Source organism: Vicugna pacos, chromosome 3 (assembly GCF_048564905.1).
Source record: "Vicugna pacos chromosome 3, VicPac4, whole genome shotgun sequence".
Taxonomy (NCBI): Eukaryota; Metazoa; Chordata; class Mammalia; order Artiodactyla; family Camelidae; genus Vicugna; species Vicugna pacos.
Genome location: NC_132989.1, coordinates 104,512,400 through 104,533,155, shown reverse-complemented (window position 1 = coordinate 104,533,155; position 20,756 = coordinate 104,512,400). Strand labels below are relative to the sequence as shown.

Below are 20,756 nucleotides of genomic sequence, written 5' to 3'. Positions count from 1 at the left end.
ATCAGCAAGCTAAGAAAGCTCTCACCAGGAATCCAACCAGCCAGCACTTTAATCTTGGGCTTCTTACCCTCTGGAATTGTGAGAAAATAAGTTTCTGTTTTTAAGCCACTCAGTGTCTGGTATGTTGTTCTGGCTGCCCAAGCGGACTAATGCAGACTTGAACGTGGAAATCCTGAGTAGGAATTCTGAAATTGGAATTTGATGCTTGGCACAGGGATAGGAGACAAAGATACCGATTGGGAAAGAGGCATTCAGATGGCATTTAAGCCTGTGCTATAGGACGGGATTACCTCTTCAGTGAGTTCCTAGACAAGAGGTGAGTAGGGCTGTGGACTGGGCCCAGGATACTCTGATCATTTCTGCTGAAGTTGACCCTTGAACAACATGGCTTTGAACTGCCAGAGTCCATTTCTATGGAGATTTTTTTCAACAGTAAATACTATAAGATCTGCAGTTGGTTAATCCACAGATGCAGAAGAACAGCACACACGGAGGGCTGACTATGAAATACGGGCACATTTTCAACTTCATGGAGGGTCAGTACCACTACCACCTGTGTCGTCCAAGGGTCAAATGCATAGGTCTGCAGACAGAGAACTCAGTAAAGGAGAATGAGAGGCAGCAGCAGCCAAGGAGAGAATAATCAAATCAGAAGGCAGTGAAAACCACGTGAAAATATTTCTGCCGAATATGATCTGAGTATTGGAACTGCTGGGTTTTAAATTTTGATGGATACTCTCAAATTTCCCTCCACAAAGATTTCACATTTTACAATCCATCCCAAACTAAATGAGATGGCCTGTTCTTTTGTGGTTTGGTATATATTGAACATGCCAGACTTTAATTTTTGTTTTGCAAAAGTAACACCAGTTTGACAATATCACTGTCTGAAGGTGTGTGTGTAAACTTCTGGGCTGGGGCAGATCACATACCAGAAATTTTCTTTTATACCTTTATTTCTTATTAATGGTGTTGTATAATCATAGACATATACTATTCCTCCTTAAATAAACATGTGAAATATTGAGATTTGAATGCACTATAGAATAAATATCTTTAATGCTGCTGTTAAAATGTTTATTATTTATATTTAGGATATACAGAAATTCTCTGTATGTGCTAGGTTGCTTGACATAACTCTTAATTCTGGTTCAAACAGCTAAAATTCTACTACTGAATTTCCTTCTATGCCAGGATCTTATAGCGGTGCACTTCTGGCAGGCAGTTTAGCACAAATACTAGGTGCTCATTAAGATAACTAGATGTTTCACTGTGAGACACTCATCTATTTCAGAAAATTATTCTGGGCTTTCCATTCTTGTCTTGGTAAACAAGTAACATAAAACCTTGCCAAGAGTTTATTTTTCACTTTCATTCACTATCCTTTTGCTGGTAATTAGAGAAGAGTAGAGTTTCAGTAAAATCTTGCTTTTAAATCTGCTGGAAATCACATCCCTTGGAGTCATGGCTTCCCTGCAAGGAAGTAAATATTGACTCAGAGTCGTAGAAGGACACTTCATTTTGGATATATTATCATTTGCTTGTTACTTCAAGCTTCCTATACTCTTCCCTGAGAAATAGTTTTAAATGCTTTACACAATTTAGTGGTTATGATAGCACCCCAACATTTTTTTTCATGGGCAGAATGGAGTCTATTAACATTAATTTCCTCCAGTTCTCAACATTTACCAAGCATTTGGATCTCTTTCAATTACACTTTAAAGTATTACTTTGGATAAATTAATTAGCGTCACATTTTGCTTGATTATTTCCCAATAATCCTTTTTGACATTCAAGATAGTATTCTAATAAATGTTGAAATGTCAGCTAAAATTATTTGATAAATATTTCGCTAGCATTATTACTGAATACTATTTCACTTGCATTATTAAAATTAAGGACATCTAATTGTATCTTCCACCTATGCCCTGCATATTACAGATTTTCATCTTCTCTATGTTGGTTCACAGCTCGGGAGCTTCCCAGGTGAAATCTAAAACTGGACCCCTGCAGAGGCCAAGGAGAGGCTGAAGAAAAAGGCAGATCACTTCAGACTGGTAGGTGGCGGGATTAGTAAGCAAGGGACCATACACACAAGGCTTGTCTTGAGTAGCAGCAAGAGTAGATCTCTGTACCCACCTGCCAGAATCATTAAACTTTACATAGAGGCCTCTATGTAAGGGGGTTGCTCATGTATTCAGTCCAGATGGTCTCAACAACACCTTACTCTCTCAAGGCTGCATCCTGAAAGAGCTTCTAACATGGGAGTGGAGGATGGAACCATGTTCCAGGGGAGGGAGTGAGGAGCCTCCAATTGCTCAGGGGTCAACCTACAATCGCATCCTCTTTATGATTCCTCCAATTCTCTAAAACCTTGATCCATTAATTTCCCTTTCTCTTTCTAAAGCTCTCCACCTATGCACATGCTCAAGTACCTATGAAAAAGAAAAAAAAAACAGTCTGACAAACTCCCTGTGACTTTGTACTTTCTCTCTAGCTACCTCCTAGTCTCCTCTTTGCTTGACTTCTATTCCTTTTGAAATATGATGGTGAAAGTTTCATCACAATCTAAATTACCCTGATTTTTTAAGCTACCAGAAACATCCATGTCTGTCTATTGAAAGCATTCTTGCCAAAAATAATTTTTTTTTTTAGATAAATGACCTGAAAACCACTTCTATCTCAACATGACAAGTAAATTCCAGCAGATAACAAATCCTGGCCACCACATGTTTTCATCTAACCCAGCAGGCCAGCTCTGGCTGTACTTAATCTCCACAAATCTAGCTTGCTATAGTCATGAAAGTTCAAAAGGAGAAAGGCCTGACCAATAGTGAGTGTTATTTATAGAAGAAATACACTAAATCAAGAGAAGAAATCACAGATCAGAAAGTTAGGTAACTTGCCCTAAAATGCCAATAGAAGAGTTCTCAAAATTTGCATTCAAACCATTGTCTGACTCTCAAATTTTTATCTTTCTACAGTAGAAATATGTATGTGGATCTTATTTCCACAGACAATAAATCATGACTCATCTTTACATGAAAAAAAGCCCATTTTTACATGTTATAATAATTTTCCAGCAAATAGGAGTTATAGAACCCATTGATTATAGAGCACACTTAAGGTGCAATCAATTACCCCTGCAACCAGCATCCTCTTTTGTGGATAAGTCTATAATCACAACCTATGCCCCAATGTCTAACTACTTCTTTGGTACTTGCAACTAAGTATGCATCATTCAGCCATTCGAACACTTAAATGTAGCAGCTGATGTGTAAGTCCTGTATTTCTCTCATGAGTATCTCTGCACAGATTAGGGTCTTACCTACTCTTGCTAGAATCTTCACACACACGCAGGAGATGTACATATTTTAAGAACAAGTTTACATTGTTTAAATGAAACATCCCTAATACTCAAGATAATAAAATGCATTTATAGAGTCATTACTTAGATACTTACAGAGTAAGGATTATGAAAGAAAACTATAATCTTTTAGTAAAAAAAAAAAACTGAAACATATTGAAAATTTAATTTATCCCTTAATACCATAAGCTACAGTATGATGGAGAGAGATACAAACCTTAATGAAGCTAAACTAATAAAAATAGTAAACTCAGACCCTGCTTTCAATAAACAGGTACTTGTTAAGTTAAATGATAATTAGTCATTGAATAAATTAAGTCTTAGAACATTTATCAGGGATCTCACAAAAGGCAGAATAACATTGTGTAAAGTTCAACTGTTATTTGATTTTTTTCAGGAGTCATAACTTTCTCTTAGTCTTTTCTAAAAATGTTACTCCCCATTATTAGTCATCTTATCATGTGATGCTTAAAAATAACGTTGAGTAACCACTATTGATATGCACAGGCAGCATTATTCACATTCTCACACGTGTGCACACACAAACGCGCACACACACAAGCATATCTTTTAAAGTGTGGTGATGATACATCACATTTTTAGCATATTAATCCAGAAATAAATGCAATTACCTTAAAGCCAAAAGTTAAAATGCTTTTAAAAGCTGTAAGATTGTAAACCACTCAACTATCATACATTAGCAAAGTAAAAAGAACATTCCCATTAAAAATCAAACATTTTCATTCCTTATTTAATGATTAAGTTTATTTTATTATTTTCCACGTAAGTTGAGCCTATTCATAAAACTGACGCTCTGCATTTGTTTAACAGGAAGGGTAAAATAATTTCCACCTATGATTTAATGTAAGTAAAATCAAGAACTGGCACCATATTATAGCAAAATGTCTATTGATGTGGTGACACTGACAAGGTAATACAGGACTTAATTAGTTAAAAAAAGCTATAATTTGTTAAAAGACTATAATAATAGAATCTTACTTAAATGAGACATCTGTAATTACACTTTTCTTTTGGAAGTATAAAGACATTTATAACAGTGTCTACTAGTATATAATTTCATTACACAAGTTCTTAGATTTGCTATTTTTATATGAAAACATGGCTCACTTCTGAGGAGAATCATCCCTCTATGCATCTTCCTATCACAATTGTTAGGTGTAGACATGACATCTAAATGACATAGGTGGGAAAACACAGTAATGTTTCACATTTCATGTAAGAACAGTTTAGGCAGACTGTTCACAGTTCTATTTCATCTGTAAGAGTGATTTGACATTCATCTCAGTACATTTTAAGAGGCAGGAATGAGATATTCTAACCAACACAAAATGATAAATGATCGATTTCAAACAATATCATAAACTATTATGTAAAATACATTCTGCCAAAATAGCAGGTGCAAAAAATGCTCAGTCTAAGGAGATCAGTTTTGCTCCATCTCTAAAGCATGCAGTCATACTGAGGTATAATTATGTCACGTGAAACATTAATAGGGATTTCTACCATAAACTAAGCGCTGTTTTTGCTGTGATAAGAACTTAATGTGCATCATCCCACATGTAGAACAAATAGCATCCTCCTTCCCATAATAATTCAGCTCTTTGTGTGGGAATTATCTAAAATGATCCCATCACTAAGCAGATCAGTGGAAGGAAGGAGGTCCAGTAGCAAAAAAAGCATTTTTGGCTTGAAAACTTCCCCCTACTGCTTGAAAATGGTACACAGCAGCAGAAGTTAAGAATCCAGCAACCAGAGATTTGCTGAACACAACAGAAAAGGAGATGGGATTTTTTTTTTTTAATGGGAAAGGGGCTTAACAAGGGTAGGGTTATACTTGGAAGACAGTCTTCAAAGTAAGAGCTGTTAATAAAGGGGAAATATATTCTGGAATTGGATTTTCAAATTAATATGAAACATCTTTTTACTCTGGTAGTTTTTTTTTTTTTTTTAACATTTTACTCTGGTAGTTTCTACTGCAGCTGGAGGATTGGTCCCTAGATCTTGTCACTGAACCAGCTGATGTGCCGGTTCATTAGATGAGTTAAGTGGCAGCTCCTTCCTACTTTGTGTGTAGTTATGCTCCTGAGCGTTCTAAAACAATTCATCAATCAGCTGCTATGGCTTGGGAAGAGTAACCATCTGCCTTTCAATTCTGAAGAGACCTTCTCCTGGAATCATGGAAGTATTTATGAGAAAAAATTTATTCATTTAAATTGCGTTTTAGAAATAATAATGAAGACACAGAAGTTAAAATGATTGTCAACTTGCTTAGGATAATTTAATGAGTAAGTGACGCTACTGAATGATGAGCTTCGGTATTTCTGGGCAGCTGTGTGTCTCGATCCTATTTTATTATCTTGAAACTGATCAGGTGTGCTGAAAAGCTCAAGCAAACAAACACCTGCTTGGCATGGTTGCATTTTCATGTTTTTTGGTCATGTAGAGTGTAATTTAAAACTGTAAACACATGGTCAGAACCTGCTCTGTTTAATTCTTTTTTCCCACTCAGGATATACGGTGATTTTCTAGCTGAGCAGTTTGTGAATGAGCTTCAAAATACCTGATGAGAAACTGAAAAAAAACCATCCCACGGTCACAGAAGCAGCCAAAAGTATGTCAGTTCCCTCTCCAGAGAGTACAGAGAAATATGTCTGTAAGAGACACTGTCAACTACAAAGGTTCTGTAATTCAGTTGGAGGAAAAGACAAATAACGATGCTTAAAAAGAAGAAAATATTTATAAAATGCTGAGGGTCTCTTTAAAACTGATTTACCAGCTAGGCCTGTATTATACATATTTCTTACTTTTTTAATGGACCACCAAATGATTAATACCATTAAGATAATTTTGAAATGCTATTATATAACCCACAGCAGACCTAGTAATCTGTAGCTCGTCCCAAATTAGTTCTGTGGTAGGAAACTCAGATGGCTGTACACTGAGAGACTAGCCATTGAAACATTTAAATTGCTTTACAGTTGTTTTATTTTTAATGAAGAAGCAAGTTTAAAAACATGTCTTAATAAAAAGCAGTAGAGAAGGGGGTAGGGGTAGCACTGTATTTTAATAAAAATCAGCTGAGACCAGTATTTACAGAGGCCCTTTGAAAATAAAGCATTGACTACTTTGTGTAAAGAAAATACCAACCATTTATAACATAAAAGCCATTTATAATCAATGGAACACCTAGCACTATTTTCATTCAAAACTTTAGCCAAGGCAAGTGAAGTACATTACAACTGAAGTACATTACAACTGAAGTACATTAGTGGCTAAAATATTTCTTTCCTTCTCTTTTTAATTTAACCTCTCGCTCTGAAGACGAGAGACTTGTTTAGAACTTACCGAAGTTTCCCAAAGCAAAACCACGCACCAGTTCCTAATTCAGATGCCAGACCTGTGAGCAGCGTCCCTCCTTCAGCTTCTGATTGCGCTAGGCAACACTTTATTAATCATGTATGAATTTCTGCGCGTGTACCCTGAAGCAATCACACACGATGCAGTCCCCATCAGAAAAGGACGCCTTACCTGATGGCAGAAGCGGCGGAGGCAGGAGCAGCAGCCTGAAAGAGCAGAAGCAGGATGCAACAAGCCTGGCTTTGCTACGAAGGTGAGATATTTCTCTCTCTCTCCCCCTCGCTTGTTCTTTTATACTCCTAACACTGTAGCAGCAAACTGCCTTGCATCGTGTCCCCTTTCAGTCACAAAAGGTCCTCCCAGCCGGGCAGCCCGTAGGCACCACTTTCTTCCTGGAAGCGGCTGCCTCTCTTCTGAGAAACGCTGGGACCCCCCTCTCTGTGGCTCCCTCCACGTTTACCCTTCAGATCAATGATGCTCGCCGAGCGGCCGGAGCTCAGCTGCAGCGCCGAGCGGCAGCCAATGGGGGCCCAGGATTCCCTCCCAGTCATCTCCCCGCCCTCAAAACAAAACACAGCGTGCCTTTGACACATCATCGAGTTGTGAAAAGTAATTGAATCCTGTATTTGAAATTTATCTTGGTTGTTCTTTTTCCCCCCTAGCGTTCATTGCATAATGCTTTGAAGGAATCCAAGCTCTCAGAACACTCATTAAATGAGGTTAGTAGAGGGTGAAGCTTGGGCGCTGGGAAAGTGAGGGCACCTGGGTCAATTAGCGTGGGAGCTTTGGCGTTTAACTGCTGGAGGACTGTTAAAAAACAGAGAACTATCAGCTGGGAGGCAAAAGGCTTGGGTTCTAGTCCTCACTCCCCTAACTAGCTTGATTGTTTTATTTTTGTGGAACCAGAAAATAAAGTCCATTTTACCTGGAATTTGTCTCATTCTCTAAACGTTATCTGAACAAGAAACAGCTGCTAATTGATGATAAAACAACCTTATTCAAGCAATTCCTACTAATGTATTTACCTGTTGTGATGCTGGTAGAAATTGGTCCAGATTCTGTAAGGTACTAAAAAGTCTTTAGGCTGTAAGTTAGTCTACTTTAATTTTGGTGTATTTAAATATTGTAATTTTTTAAATTAACATTAATTTCTCTAACTGAGGGAATTTTTTTAGTGATAAATTGCAACTTTATTTAGTATTATAATGATGAGAAAATCTTACACTGAAAAGTAGCACTACTGAAACAATAATACTACTTCTTGCAAAACCCCCAAAGCACAATTGCATGCTTTATCCAGCCTGACTTTTTTTTTACATTTCGGTTGGTTCACAACCTTGGGAATTCCCCAGGGGTGAAATTCAAAACCAGGCCCGTGGACATAGAGGGCAAGGAGAGACTGAAGACAGAGGCCCGGGCACTCCACATTGGTAGGTGCCAGTTTTAATAACAAGGAAACTTACGCATGGGGCTTGTCTCAGGAGGCTGAAAGACAAGAAATGACTGGCTTGTGTGTCGACCCTGTGTGTCGACCCGCAGTCACGTCCTTTTGATGACCTTTTCCAACAATGTCACTACTGAAGTGCTAACTACTGAAGAGAAATATGTTTAAACAAGTTTATGGGGAATCATTTTCTGAGAATCTAAGTCATATTATCATTTTACATATTAAGAATGCAGCAGTGTTTTAATCTAAGTATGCCACATCTCAAGAGGATAGAATGTCTATGGAGTTTTAAAAATATGTATAAATACAAACAGGACTGGTAGCTAAAACAACCGCTCCAATAAGAATGTCTTTTCAATGTCACTGTTGAATAAGAATACAATTAATGTGTCTTTCTGAACTCTTCTTGTTCCACTGAAGTAATACAAATGGGTTGATGTATTTGGTGTAGCCAAGCTCTGTGTGTCATGACAAGGTGAAATAGCTCAGGGAGACTTTACAAACAAAACAATTTTGTTACCTGTCCATCATGTGAAGGAGGCATGGAGAAGTCTAATATCTACAGCATTGTATGCTGTGTCACTATAAAAAGGCGAATGCTAACTTTATTGTAACTCACTCATGTAGCCAATAAAAATGTACTCAGGACATTCTCTGGCTAAGTGTAGTCACTGGCTTTTGTGAAGAAAGGAATATGCTAATGAATGAAAATCATAAACATTGCTTATTTCTGAATTTTATAATAAAATTTCATTCATTTATTTAAATTCATTTGCTGATGACAAATAGCAAATCACTGAATACAGCCTTGTTCTGCTGATCAGATGTTTTCACTGTGTGGTCCCCAGGCCAGCAGCAAAGGCATCACCTGGGAACTTATTTGGAAAGGCAAATTCTCAAGGACTTCCCCATTCCTATCCAGTCAGAAACCCTAAAAGTAGTATCCATAAATCTATGTTTTAATGTCCCTTCAGATGTTTCCAATGCACTCTCAAGTTTGAGAATCACCAGTCTGAGAAAGAGTCCTGCAAACTTCTGCAGAAGACCAGCACTTACTTTGGAAAATAAAGTTTGATTGGAGCACAGCCACACCCATTATTTCCATATTTCCTATAACTGCTTTTTCACCACAATGGCAGAGTTAAGTAGTTGCCACAGTGATCTGTGATTTGAAATCTAAAAGGTTTACTATCTATCCCTTAAAAAAAAAATCTGCTGGCCCTTGCTAGGGCATCACAAGATACGCTATATAATTAGTATGGATGGTAAGAACTGAGAAAGAAGTAACATTTGAGTATGGGTTGGACAAGATCAGATTAATGAAATCAATGGGATTTGGAAAAGATTAAAAATGACTTGCTTTGAAACATGACTGATAGAGAACATTACTGCTTCTCAGCAGCACACTGAAGAACAAACATAAGTTTGTCCCACTTCATAGAAAGGTTTTCTACCAGGCTGGATTGTTGAATGAAAAGAACATTGGGGTCCTAACTGTCCCAAGATGAGCACATGACTTGAGAGAGTAATAAAGATTTTACTTGTAAGCCAGTGAGATTTGGGGTGGTATGCTGAGAAACACGAACCTAATATAACTTGACTAAAACAAATAAGTAGGATTAAGGTAATTAGAGGTAAGAAAACAAGTGCAAAAGCAAATGATGACTGGGACAAGGCATTTAACTCGAAACTCAAAACTTATTTTGGGCATGGAACAATAATATGAGTAGAGTTTCTTTAAGGAAGAAATGCTCTGAAAAGTAGAAAATAAATATTAAAAAATTGTGACAGATAATTAAGGCTAGGGAGATAGAACTTAATTCTTTAGCAATAGGGAGCCATGGAAGGCCATTTAGAAAAGGAATGATATCATCAAAATTATGTTATAAGATTACTCTGTTGGCAAAGGAGAGATAGAAAGTCAGTAACAAAGGAAAATTAATCACAAGGCTGTGAAAAATTAAAACATGATGTAATATGGGCCAAAACTCAAGCACTGTCACCCTTAGACTTGCACTCAATGCATCAATGAGTTCCATCAACTAGACTTCCTAAATACCACTAAAAGCATCATTTTATCATTTTATCCACAATTGTCATTGTTTTGATTCAGACTTTGGAGTTCCTCCCTGGATGTTGGCGGCCATCTCTTAATCAGCATCTCTGTCTCTTTGACATGTCTATTGCTGGTCAACTACAGCTTTGTTTCACCACTTCTTTAAGCCAGGACCATGCAGGCTAATGACAGAATTCCAATATCACAGAAAAGGAAAGGAGACATAGAAACCAGGGGATTGTCATTCAAACAACAAAGGCAACCATAACTTTTGCTCAGAAGTGACAAACATCACTTCTGTTTATATTTCCTTGGCCGAAGAAAGTCGCAGACACATTGCCAAGGGTGGTGTCAAGGTGCCATGATGTCAATATGACAGACATGCATCACCTTCCTCGAGGAAGAGAAGCATGGGAAGGGCCAGCGATCATTCTGAAGAGCAATGCAGTCTGCCACATTCTCTCTTTGATCCCCAAACAACAAAAAGCTGAGGCTGCCTACCAGGTGGTTTGCCTCTCTAGAGTGAAGATCATATTTCCTTTATCTTTGCTTTGCCATTTCATATGTAGTACTTATGGTCAAATAAAAATTTTAAACAGAAAAAGAATATAAGGAATTGAATAAGAATAATTGAGAGGTTTTTATTAAACTTCGGATGTAGACAGTAAAGAAAAGAAAAAAAGGTTGGAGAGTTCAGTGTTTTACATCTTGGAGATTATGCGTCTTTGCTTGGGTTCTGCTTAAAACAGAGGATGAATCCAAGACCCATATGCACATCGTTTATTCAGCAGGTGATCTCCAGAATCAGTATAAAGGGGCCCAATCTGAAGTGGCCACTGTAACATGGCTTGATTCCACTAGGATTTTGGACTAGTATACAGAATACCTCCAAGAATTGCCAGTCAGAAGGCTAGAATCTCTCTTATCCAATTGATCTACACTGCCCCTCTTTTGAGATCTACACACATGTAGGCATGGTGACTTCCATTCTTTTTTTTTTTTCAGTGTAAAAGGAACCCGAGGGCAGTAAGCAAAGACTAAGCATTCTCTGACTTGAGGGATTCACCGTGAACAAGAAAATGAGTCACAACCACATACGTGCATCTCTCCCTTTCAGGTGCACATGAAATCAGAGGGGCCTATGCTATCCTAGGATAACAGTTATATGGGTAACAAGGGGTGGAAGGAGAAGGTAAATCTGCAGAACTGTGATGTCAAAGGTTTGGGGAATCATATGAAGGCAGGATAGCCAGATTCTCTTGGGTGAACTGACTATTCAAAATAACTGCCAAAGAGCATAGCAGGAAATAAGAAATTTGGCTAGTCATCCAGAAACAATAAAACACTACAACAAATATCGCTAATAATAAATGGGTTAATGTTCACTGAGCACTTACTAGATGTCTGGTGTAGGGATAAATATTCACTTATATTTTTCATCACAGGTGGTAATATTATTTTCTCCAGTTTACAAATGAGAAAACAAAGTCATAGAGAAGTTAAATAACATATAATGGTCATAAATGTAGTAATCAGTGGAGTCACAATTTGAATCATGACAGCTGAACTCCAGAGCTCAGAGTGATTTTCATAATCACTAAACTCTAATGCTTGCCTTTCTAATATTGCTTTATTGCCCTATGAATACAAAATCTGAATATAGCAGCTTTGCAGATTTTATTTCAATGGTGGAACAAATCTTGATTATTAAGAAACAGCATTTTTTCCCTTATGAATTGACTAATATTTTCATGATCCGTCAAACAAATAATTGTTGAATTCTACAGTGAATATTGCTTTGGGTCAAGGGTGAATGCTGAAAGCAAAATAGTAAACACTATGACATCTGGAGATCATTGAAAAAGTTTTTGGCCCTCAAAAATTTACAGCAACTATATATACCAACAACAACTATATACAAACTAAGTATTCTTAAAATGCCATTTTGCCCCAAGATTATACATGCATCTCCATTTGGAACAGAAGTAAATGCAATATTTATAAAGAAAAAGGTGGAATTAGCAAAAGTCTTTGTCACAAAACAGTGAACTTCAGACTCAGCCGAGTTGCAAACAGGTAGAGATCAGACCTACTTCAATAATTTTCTCACTGTCTTGATTAGAAATGTACATGAGACTCAGTCTTATATGGAAGTAACTGATTTTTAAAGACTATGTGTGTGTTGATATAAATATTAACTCATGTAAATGTTACAGTAAGGTAAGAAGATATTTTTATTGTCATTTTATAGATGATATAACTAAGTTTCAGATAAGAAGTGTCCTTTGTTCAAGGTCACACTAACAGTGTCAGGATCAGGATCATGGTTCATACACAGTGGATCTCATTCTAATGTCTTTTTCTATTTTCACAAAATCGTACCTGCCCCAAAACTGAGTTATGTGACTTAGCGCCACCTGATAATAACACTTTATCTTGAGCCTGTGTGCTGCCGTCAATCATTGGAATCCCAGCACTCACCTTCCTAACCACCTGCTACTCCCCACAAAAGGAAAAACTCTGGTTAGGTATATTTTGGGGATAGCCCTGGGGAATGCTGAATATATGAAAATGAGGAATGCAAGAAATATGAGCAATACTGATAAGTACTGGGGTTCTCTGAGAAGACCACAAAATACAGCTGGGTTTAAACCGGGAGCTAAAAGAAGATTACAGTTTGAATAGGTAGAAAAATTCATATATTCAGGTTGAAGCTTATGTAAACTAGCCCAGTTGGGACCTAGGACTTGTGTTGTGGCAAACTGATAAATATACTAAGTCAACATACATTATATCAACTATAAAACTGAGTTGTTTATTTTTTAATCTACTGGGAATCAAGGAAGGAACACCAGTGTGAAGCAAGTATCATTATTCTGGGATGGCTAGGGCATAAGTTAAGATAAATGAGGAACAAATAACAATGTAATTTTGAAGTAATTTTGAAATAAGAAATGATAAGACATCACGAGTTTCTGGATAGAGGTCATAATGCACAGGATGATATTAGATGTTAATCAGAATTTTCAAGTTTAAATAACTCAAGGAATACTGCTCCTATTAACTGATGCTGGGAAGTCTGGAGTTAGCGTTATTTGTGAGGAGAACATGGATCTAATCCAACATTCATTTTTACAAAGAAAATTTAAATGAGAAAATAGTTTGGCAATCCATGATGAAATTACATACCTAAGTGTCAACTCCATGGTAAGAATAACATTAACAACAACAACACATGAATGGTGTAAAATAATTATAAAATAGGTACATGAAATAAATTAAATTTCACTGCTGTCAGAGAATATGCACTCTAGAAATTCAAGCATATGTTAACAGCTTAGGAGTACATCATAAATCCAAAAATCTTATTTTTTTTTCTATCTGACAACTTTATATTTGCTTACCTGTAAGTTACATCTATCCTAAATTTAAAAGATTTAAACTTTGTAACCAAATCTTACATAAACATTTGATGTAGGAAATGATATTTTTAAATTCAAGTATACTTTATACTTTTTTTCTATAAAAAGTATATAGCACTAAAGTTTCATTGAGTAAATACGTCTGTGGTTCTGTACAATTGTTTAGCTTGAGAATAAAAGTTTCCTTGTAGATATTATATTAATTTTAAAACAAAATCTACTTATTGCCTGATTAGTAGTTTTTATTATGTATCTTTGATGTCATATCCTCTAGAAGTATAAATACTCAAAACTGGAGATATGAATAGGAAACACCAACATTGTATTTTATATCAGTATCCTGTTTTCCATTTTAACAGTTTTAATCTCTTTTCTGTATGTATTTTCATAGTCCCTGTATTTTTAATTGGGTTGGTAATATTACTATTTGTTTTTATTATTACCTTCTGTAAGAAGATATCTAAATAAAAATAAAGTATTTTAGCCCTTGTAATGAATGTTAAGTTTTATAGTCAAATGTCTGCCACTAAAATAGACAATCAGAAAGGGGGAACCTTTGTTTTTACGCAACTGTATATAGGTCAGAGGGAAAAAAAGAAAAAAGAAAAGAAAAGAAAAGGTTGTGGTATTTCCAAAACCATCGCTTACCCACAGATTTATCTTCTTAACCATTGGTGTACGAGGTCATATACACACACACTGAAAAACTTGCATCAGTTTGGTCTTTGGCCAGGCATACCCCTTTTTTATTCCTGCAACTCAGACTGACTCTGAATGATAGAATTCAACAGTTTTAAAGTGGCTCCAGTCTAAGGAAGCCCACAAACCGCGGTCGGAGGAGGCCACCACGAGGATGTGACCTCTGGTTGACCCTCCGGCTGGATTCCGCAGCGCGAGGCTCCTCGCCTCCTCCTTCATCCAGGGGGGCGAATCCTGCCCGCTTTCCCACGGCGGGAGCAGCGCCAAGGACGCAGCCTTGCGAAAGCGACGTGGAGGTGACACCATCTGGACAGGCGTGGTGACTCAGCCCAGGCACGGCGTCTATATAGCCCTCCAGGGTTCCGGGGGCTGGCGGGGAGACCTGCCGCCCGCCGCCTGCGGGTTCCGGGGAGCTGCGCCTCTCCGGTCTCCCCCCGCCTTCCGCGCGCGGGGCTGGTTTCAGATGTCACCCAGGAAACTCCCACAGCTGTGACCCAACACAGCTAATCTTGGATACGGTTCAAGTCATAAATCAAACAGAACATTAAGGGGTGGCGAGCAGGCTGGCCGCATCTCCCATCGGCCGTCGCCGCTGTGGACGCCCCCACGCAGCCGCGCCGTTTCGCGCCGGCCCTGAGATTTAAGACAACAACAAGAAAACAAACAAAAAACCCCGCAAGATTATGAAGGCAGTGGGCAAGGAAAGGTTATTTCCTTTTTTTAGTAAAACTTTCCACTCAGCATTGACACAGGAGGGCTAAACCAAAGTCCCCAAACTACTTTTGAAAATAATAAAATTTTGAGGTAGGGAGAGTTGGTTGTGTGCTTCATCGTAAAACAACAAAATGAAGACATAAAAATAAATCAGCACAATACAAAGGCATCTGTTGTACCATCATTTGAGTCAGTCCTAGAGTGGACATACCGGCTTTTTAGTTGAACGAGGCGATACAGAGACTTGCTCTCCTTTTGAGTTGTCCTGGGGGCTTTACGTGATATATAGCCCACTCAGAGTCAGCATATTTATCAAGGGCACCCAAGGAGAGGCATGGTTTCTGATAAATGGCCCCGCAAATTTTATTCCATTTGCAATAAAAAGATGATTAGAGGAATCTTTTAAGGGATACTGGAAATTATTACATTACAAAATGACAGATTTTAGGATGCCAAAATTCTTTACTATTGTTTAACTCAAATCTACAAGTGCTGGATGATAAACACCTGTCTAAATAGCATCATGAATGAAGATAAACAAGAATTTTATTTCATATAAGCTCTATATGATTAAAGTAATATATGACTGCCAAAAAAGCAAAGGCAATCTTGAGTGGCATGACTAGAAATATAGTCCAAGCCAAAAGAAATAATACTTGTTCAGCAAGTTCCAGGACTATAATGGAGAACTTGGAGAAAACTCAACTGAGACAGTAAGCACTGTTAATTTACCTGTTTTCATGTGGAATAAGCATCTAACTTGGTCTACTTGGTTTCAAAGGGCAAAATGATACTCAGTGGCAGAGTTATAGCTTAAAATCTATCTTCCAACATCTGGAATAGTGGAAAGATAAAGTCATCTGTGTGAAAATACAAAAAATTCTCTGATCCTAGCTAGAAAGGCCCAACCTATTTGTATCTATTGATCAATCGATGGATAGATGAAGCTGAACAATTTCATATTTGCAGGATGGTAGAATGACAGGGAAGGTTAGAATTGACATTATGAAAGAAAAATAATGATTTTATTCTCTTCTATTGCTGTTATATGTGGTATAACCCATGGTTCAGTAACCTATATGCCAATGCCAGTTCTCATTTCCTTGACAGCTCCATTTTGAAAAAAATGCAATTCCTAATATCCTTTACTTTTAGCACCTTTATTGAATTATAACTTATGGACCATAAAATCCATACAATTCAATGAGCTGTAATAAATGTATACAGTTGTGCAACCATCACCAAGCCCAATTTAAAAATATTCTAATCACCCATTACGATGCCTGGTGCCAATTTGGAGTCAGTCAACCCTCAGTCTTAGCCCAACCCCAAGCAACCACTCATCTGTCTTTGTAGAACTGAGTCATACAATGTATGGTCTTTTGTTTGGGGGATCTTTAAATTAGCATAATATTCTTAAGTCTCATCCATATTGTAGCATTGGCAGTTCATTTTATTTTTATTGCCAAATAATATTCCATTGTTTCTATATAGTATATTCTGTTTGTCCATTTACCAGTTGATAAACATTTGGGTATTTTCCACTTTCTGCTGTTACAAATAATGCTGCTGAGTTAAGTACAAGTCTTTGTGTGGACGAATCTTCTTTTGAAAACATTCCTAAGAATGGAATCATTTTTTCAGATGTTACACTTATTATAAATTAAAAAAAATAAACTGCCATACTGTTTTTCAAAGTGACTGTGCCAGGTTACATTCCCACCAGTAATGTAAGAGGGTTCCAATTTCCCATATACTTGTCAACTGTTTGAATTATCTATCTAGCTGGTGTACAGCAGAGTGATTTGGTTATACACACACATACACACACACAGAGATATATTCTTTTTTCATTATAGCAATACTAGTGTAGAGAAGTGGTATCTTACTGTGTTTAAATTATGATTTCTCTAGTGGATAATAATTTTGAGCATTGTCATCTTTTCCTGTGACTGTTAACCATTCACAGATCTTCTTTGGTGAAATGTATTCAAAGTTTTTTACATTTTTAATTGAGATTTGTCTTCTGATCATTCTAAAATTTTTCTACATATTCTTAAAATTAAGTAAAATATGGTTTGCAAATATTTTCTCTCAAATTTTAATTTTCTTGTCTCTTTTGAAGTGCAAAAGATGTGTTGCTTTTTTAATTTTGAAGAATTCCAAGATGTTATTATTTGAAGTATGGTTGTGTTTTTGGTACTGTATCTCAGAACTTCTTGCTGAAGTCACAAAGATTTTCTACCATATATTCTTCTACAGGTTTTATTGCTTTGTTGGGGGGAGGGAGGAACTAGGTTATTTATTTATTCATTTTAATGGAGGTACTGGGGATTAAACCCAGTACCACATGAATGCTAAGCACGCACTGTACCACTGAGCTATACCCTTCACCTAAAAATCTGACTGTTTTAGATATTACACTTTGAAATATGATCCATTTTGAATTTAAACATTTGTATGATGTGAGGTAATTGCTAAATTCATCTGTTTTGCATGAACATATCAAATTTTCCTAGTATCATTTGTTGAAAAAAAGCTATCCTTTTCTCATTAAATTGACTTTGCCTTCATGGAAAATCAATTAAAGGAGATGACAAATTCTATGCACTATAAACATCTTAGAATCATTTTTTCCCCTACATATAAGCCATATGTTTTGGGAAACAAATGAAAAAAAAATGAATGAGTCAGCAATATTTTCTCTCCCATATCCACAGTTCTTCTAATGGCAGAATTTCATAGGATTAATATAAAAGCCTGCCTAATCAAAATTTAGTGTTCAGTTACTTGATATTGTTTGGTGATGAGAACAGAGAAAATTATTTGAAAAAGAATTTTTCAACAAGTCTTGATTTTTTAATGTCTCTTGTGAAAAACTTCGAAGTTTCTCCTGTTTCATTTTCTTTTGCTACTTCAGTGTTACAGAAATACAGCATACTTTTATTAAAATGTCTGAGTTCTGACTGTTCTCACCACGTATCATCCCTGCACTTGCCATTTAGTAGGTTAATTATGTGTTGACCCAGTGTGTGGTAAGAGCTGTAGTCCATATGGTAATAAGAGGACAGGGTCTATTGGAGAGTGCTTTGTAAAATATTTTTGCTAAGAGCTGCTGCTTATGGTTACCAAGTGAGAGATAGTACCCAACTTAAGATATTCCTTAGGGAATGGAGGGTGATCTTTAATATTACAGGCAAGAAAGCTGACTCTGAACTACTGTTACAGCAGCTTAATGGTTCCCAGTGGGAGATAGTTACAGGATTTATTTCTTACATGCTGATTTTGGAAAAGTCATGCTTACATCCATGTCATGTATAAAGAACTTACTCAGAATAAGCCATTCACTGATACAGAAAGTAAATTGAATGTGATACATAAAGTCAACTAAAGGAGAAGGTAAAAAATAAGATTCATGGCTGAGATCTTAGTATTCTAAGCACAAGGGAAATAAAAATTTACATGGCAAATTGAATGCTAGGATTAAATCAGTAAAGAAGCCAAGTTAAAGCTATGGAAATCAGAAAATGAAATTACAGAAAGAAGAAAGGAAGGAAGGAAGGCAGGCAGGCAGGCAGGCAGGCAGACATGTACAGTATTTGGCAGTGATATGAATTTTAAGCCTGTGGTAGATTGCCATAGTCATGGCTTCCATATTGTTCACATCTTTCCGTAGTGACTCGGTCAGTGGTCTCCATCCACTCTGATTCTTGCCTTGGACATGTGACAAGGTATGGCCAATGGTCAGTAGCAAATATGATACAAGTAATTGCTTAAAAAGTACTTTGAACATTGGAGCTTGCCCACCTGCTGCTCTTGGAGGGTGAGGGGCACTGCCAATTCTTTATTGTGAAATTATATAAATATATAATTTTTGGTGAATAGAGACCACATGGGGAAGACACATGCCATCTCATCTAGGTCATCTTTGACCAGCCATCCACAGCAGACCACAGACTTACAAGCAACCCTGACCGCAATCAGCCGAGTCCAGCCCAGGCTAGAAGAACCAAGAACCCTTAACTTACACCAGAACAAAGTTTTTACCAGCAGAATCATGACCTAGATAAATAGTTGTTGCTTTAAGCCACTTTAATAATTAAACCACAGAGATTTGTTATGTAGCAAATGCTAACATGAGCTTATAATTTGTGATAAATATGATAGGATATTGTAGGCATTATTAAAGTAGATGTTCAGTAACTTTTATTTTGAGAAATTATCATTTTCATTGAAGTATAAGCAGTTTACAATATTGTGTCAACTTCTGGTGTATAATGTAGTAGTTCAGTCATACATATACAGACATATAGTTTTCAGATTTTTTTTCACTACAGGTTACTATAAGATATTGAATATAGTTCCCTGTGCTATATGGTAGAAACCTGTTGTTTATCTTTTTTATGTATATTAGTATCTGCAAATCTGGAACTCTCAATTTATCCTTTCCCACCCACTTCCCCCACTGTAACCATAAGTTTGTTTTCTATGTCTGTGAGTCTGTTTTGTAAATAAGTTTGTTTGGCTTTTCTTTAGATTCTGCATATAAATGATATTCTCATTTTTAATCTTATCTATGTGGTTGATAACTTGATTGGTTATTTTAATATTGACTGTGTAGTGACAATATGCTAACAGCAAAAGATAGCACTTTTATTTTGGAACATTTTCAGCTCCTGTATACAAAGAAGCAATGATCATTTCATAATAATAACCAAGCAACCATAAGATTATCATGCATAAGCAAAGTTAGCTTGAAGAAAAATTCCCATTGGCAGGCTTTAAATACACGATCAAAAGCAATAATGGTGGTAACTACATACCACATTGTTCCTTTTGTTTTTGTTTTTTTTCCAACTATCAATTTAATCATATTCATCCTGAAAATACATCATTATCATTTTTTAATGATATACTAATACACATATTGGAAGAGGAAATTATTACATAAATCTCCCAGCCACTTAGTAGAATTACATGGAGTGGGAAAACTGTATATTTACAAAGTTAGAGGGAGCGGTAAAGCATGACAGTATGTATTTGGTACACCAGTTATTTTAGAGGTGCAGAATGGCATCAAAACAAATCATCTCTTTGTGCATTATGAGATAGCAGCTGTATTTTTCTCAAGTCTGATCACGTTCAGTTTACATTTGTACTTTGGCAATAAATCACCTTCTTAGAATGTACCTTTTACTTTCATTTTCCCACAGTATTTACATTCACTCAGGAGTACCTCCTTGAAAATCATTTCCAATCTCTTGAATTTTAGGATAGATTGTCCTAATCAGCTATTAGCTATCTGAAGATACTTGTGAAATAGAATAATTTTGGGGAAATATAGAAAAAGAGACATAGAGAAAGAGAACAGGAAAAGAACAGAGACTGAAAATAAAAATGCATTTATTTTGGTAGCATTTTAATAAGAAATGCAACTGCTTACTAAACATCCATTTTCTGCTATCAAACCATACAGATAAAATGAGCAGAAAGATGGGGAGTATGAAGAAGAAAGTTTCTGGAAGTGTGTAATTCAGCACATGTATTCATTTGTTTTTGTTTCCTTGTGTGTTTTAAACAGCTAATGTAAGTATATAGTGCATTATTGAAAATGCACAAAATTGTATGCAGGGAAAGGACATTCTCTTCCAATTCTTAATCCTAATATTCAGG

General features: G+C 36.5%; 1 long non-coding RNA gene across 1 annotated transcript; it reads right to left on the bottom strand.

Moving 5' to 3' along the window:
• Positions 1-1,129: 1,129 nt before the first annotated feature.
• LOC140689973 (uncharacterized) lies at positions 1,130-14,984 on the bottom strand. Its single transcript, XR_012065121.1, has 3 exons — positions 14,319-14,984; positions 6,917-6,951; positions 1,130-1,473 (listed from the first exon to the last, which is right to left on the bottom strand). It is a non-coding gene; the product is annotated as an uncharacterized lncRNA (long non-coding RNA).
• Between the last annotated feature and the right edge of the window lie 5,772 nt (positions 14,985-20,756).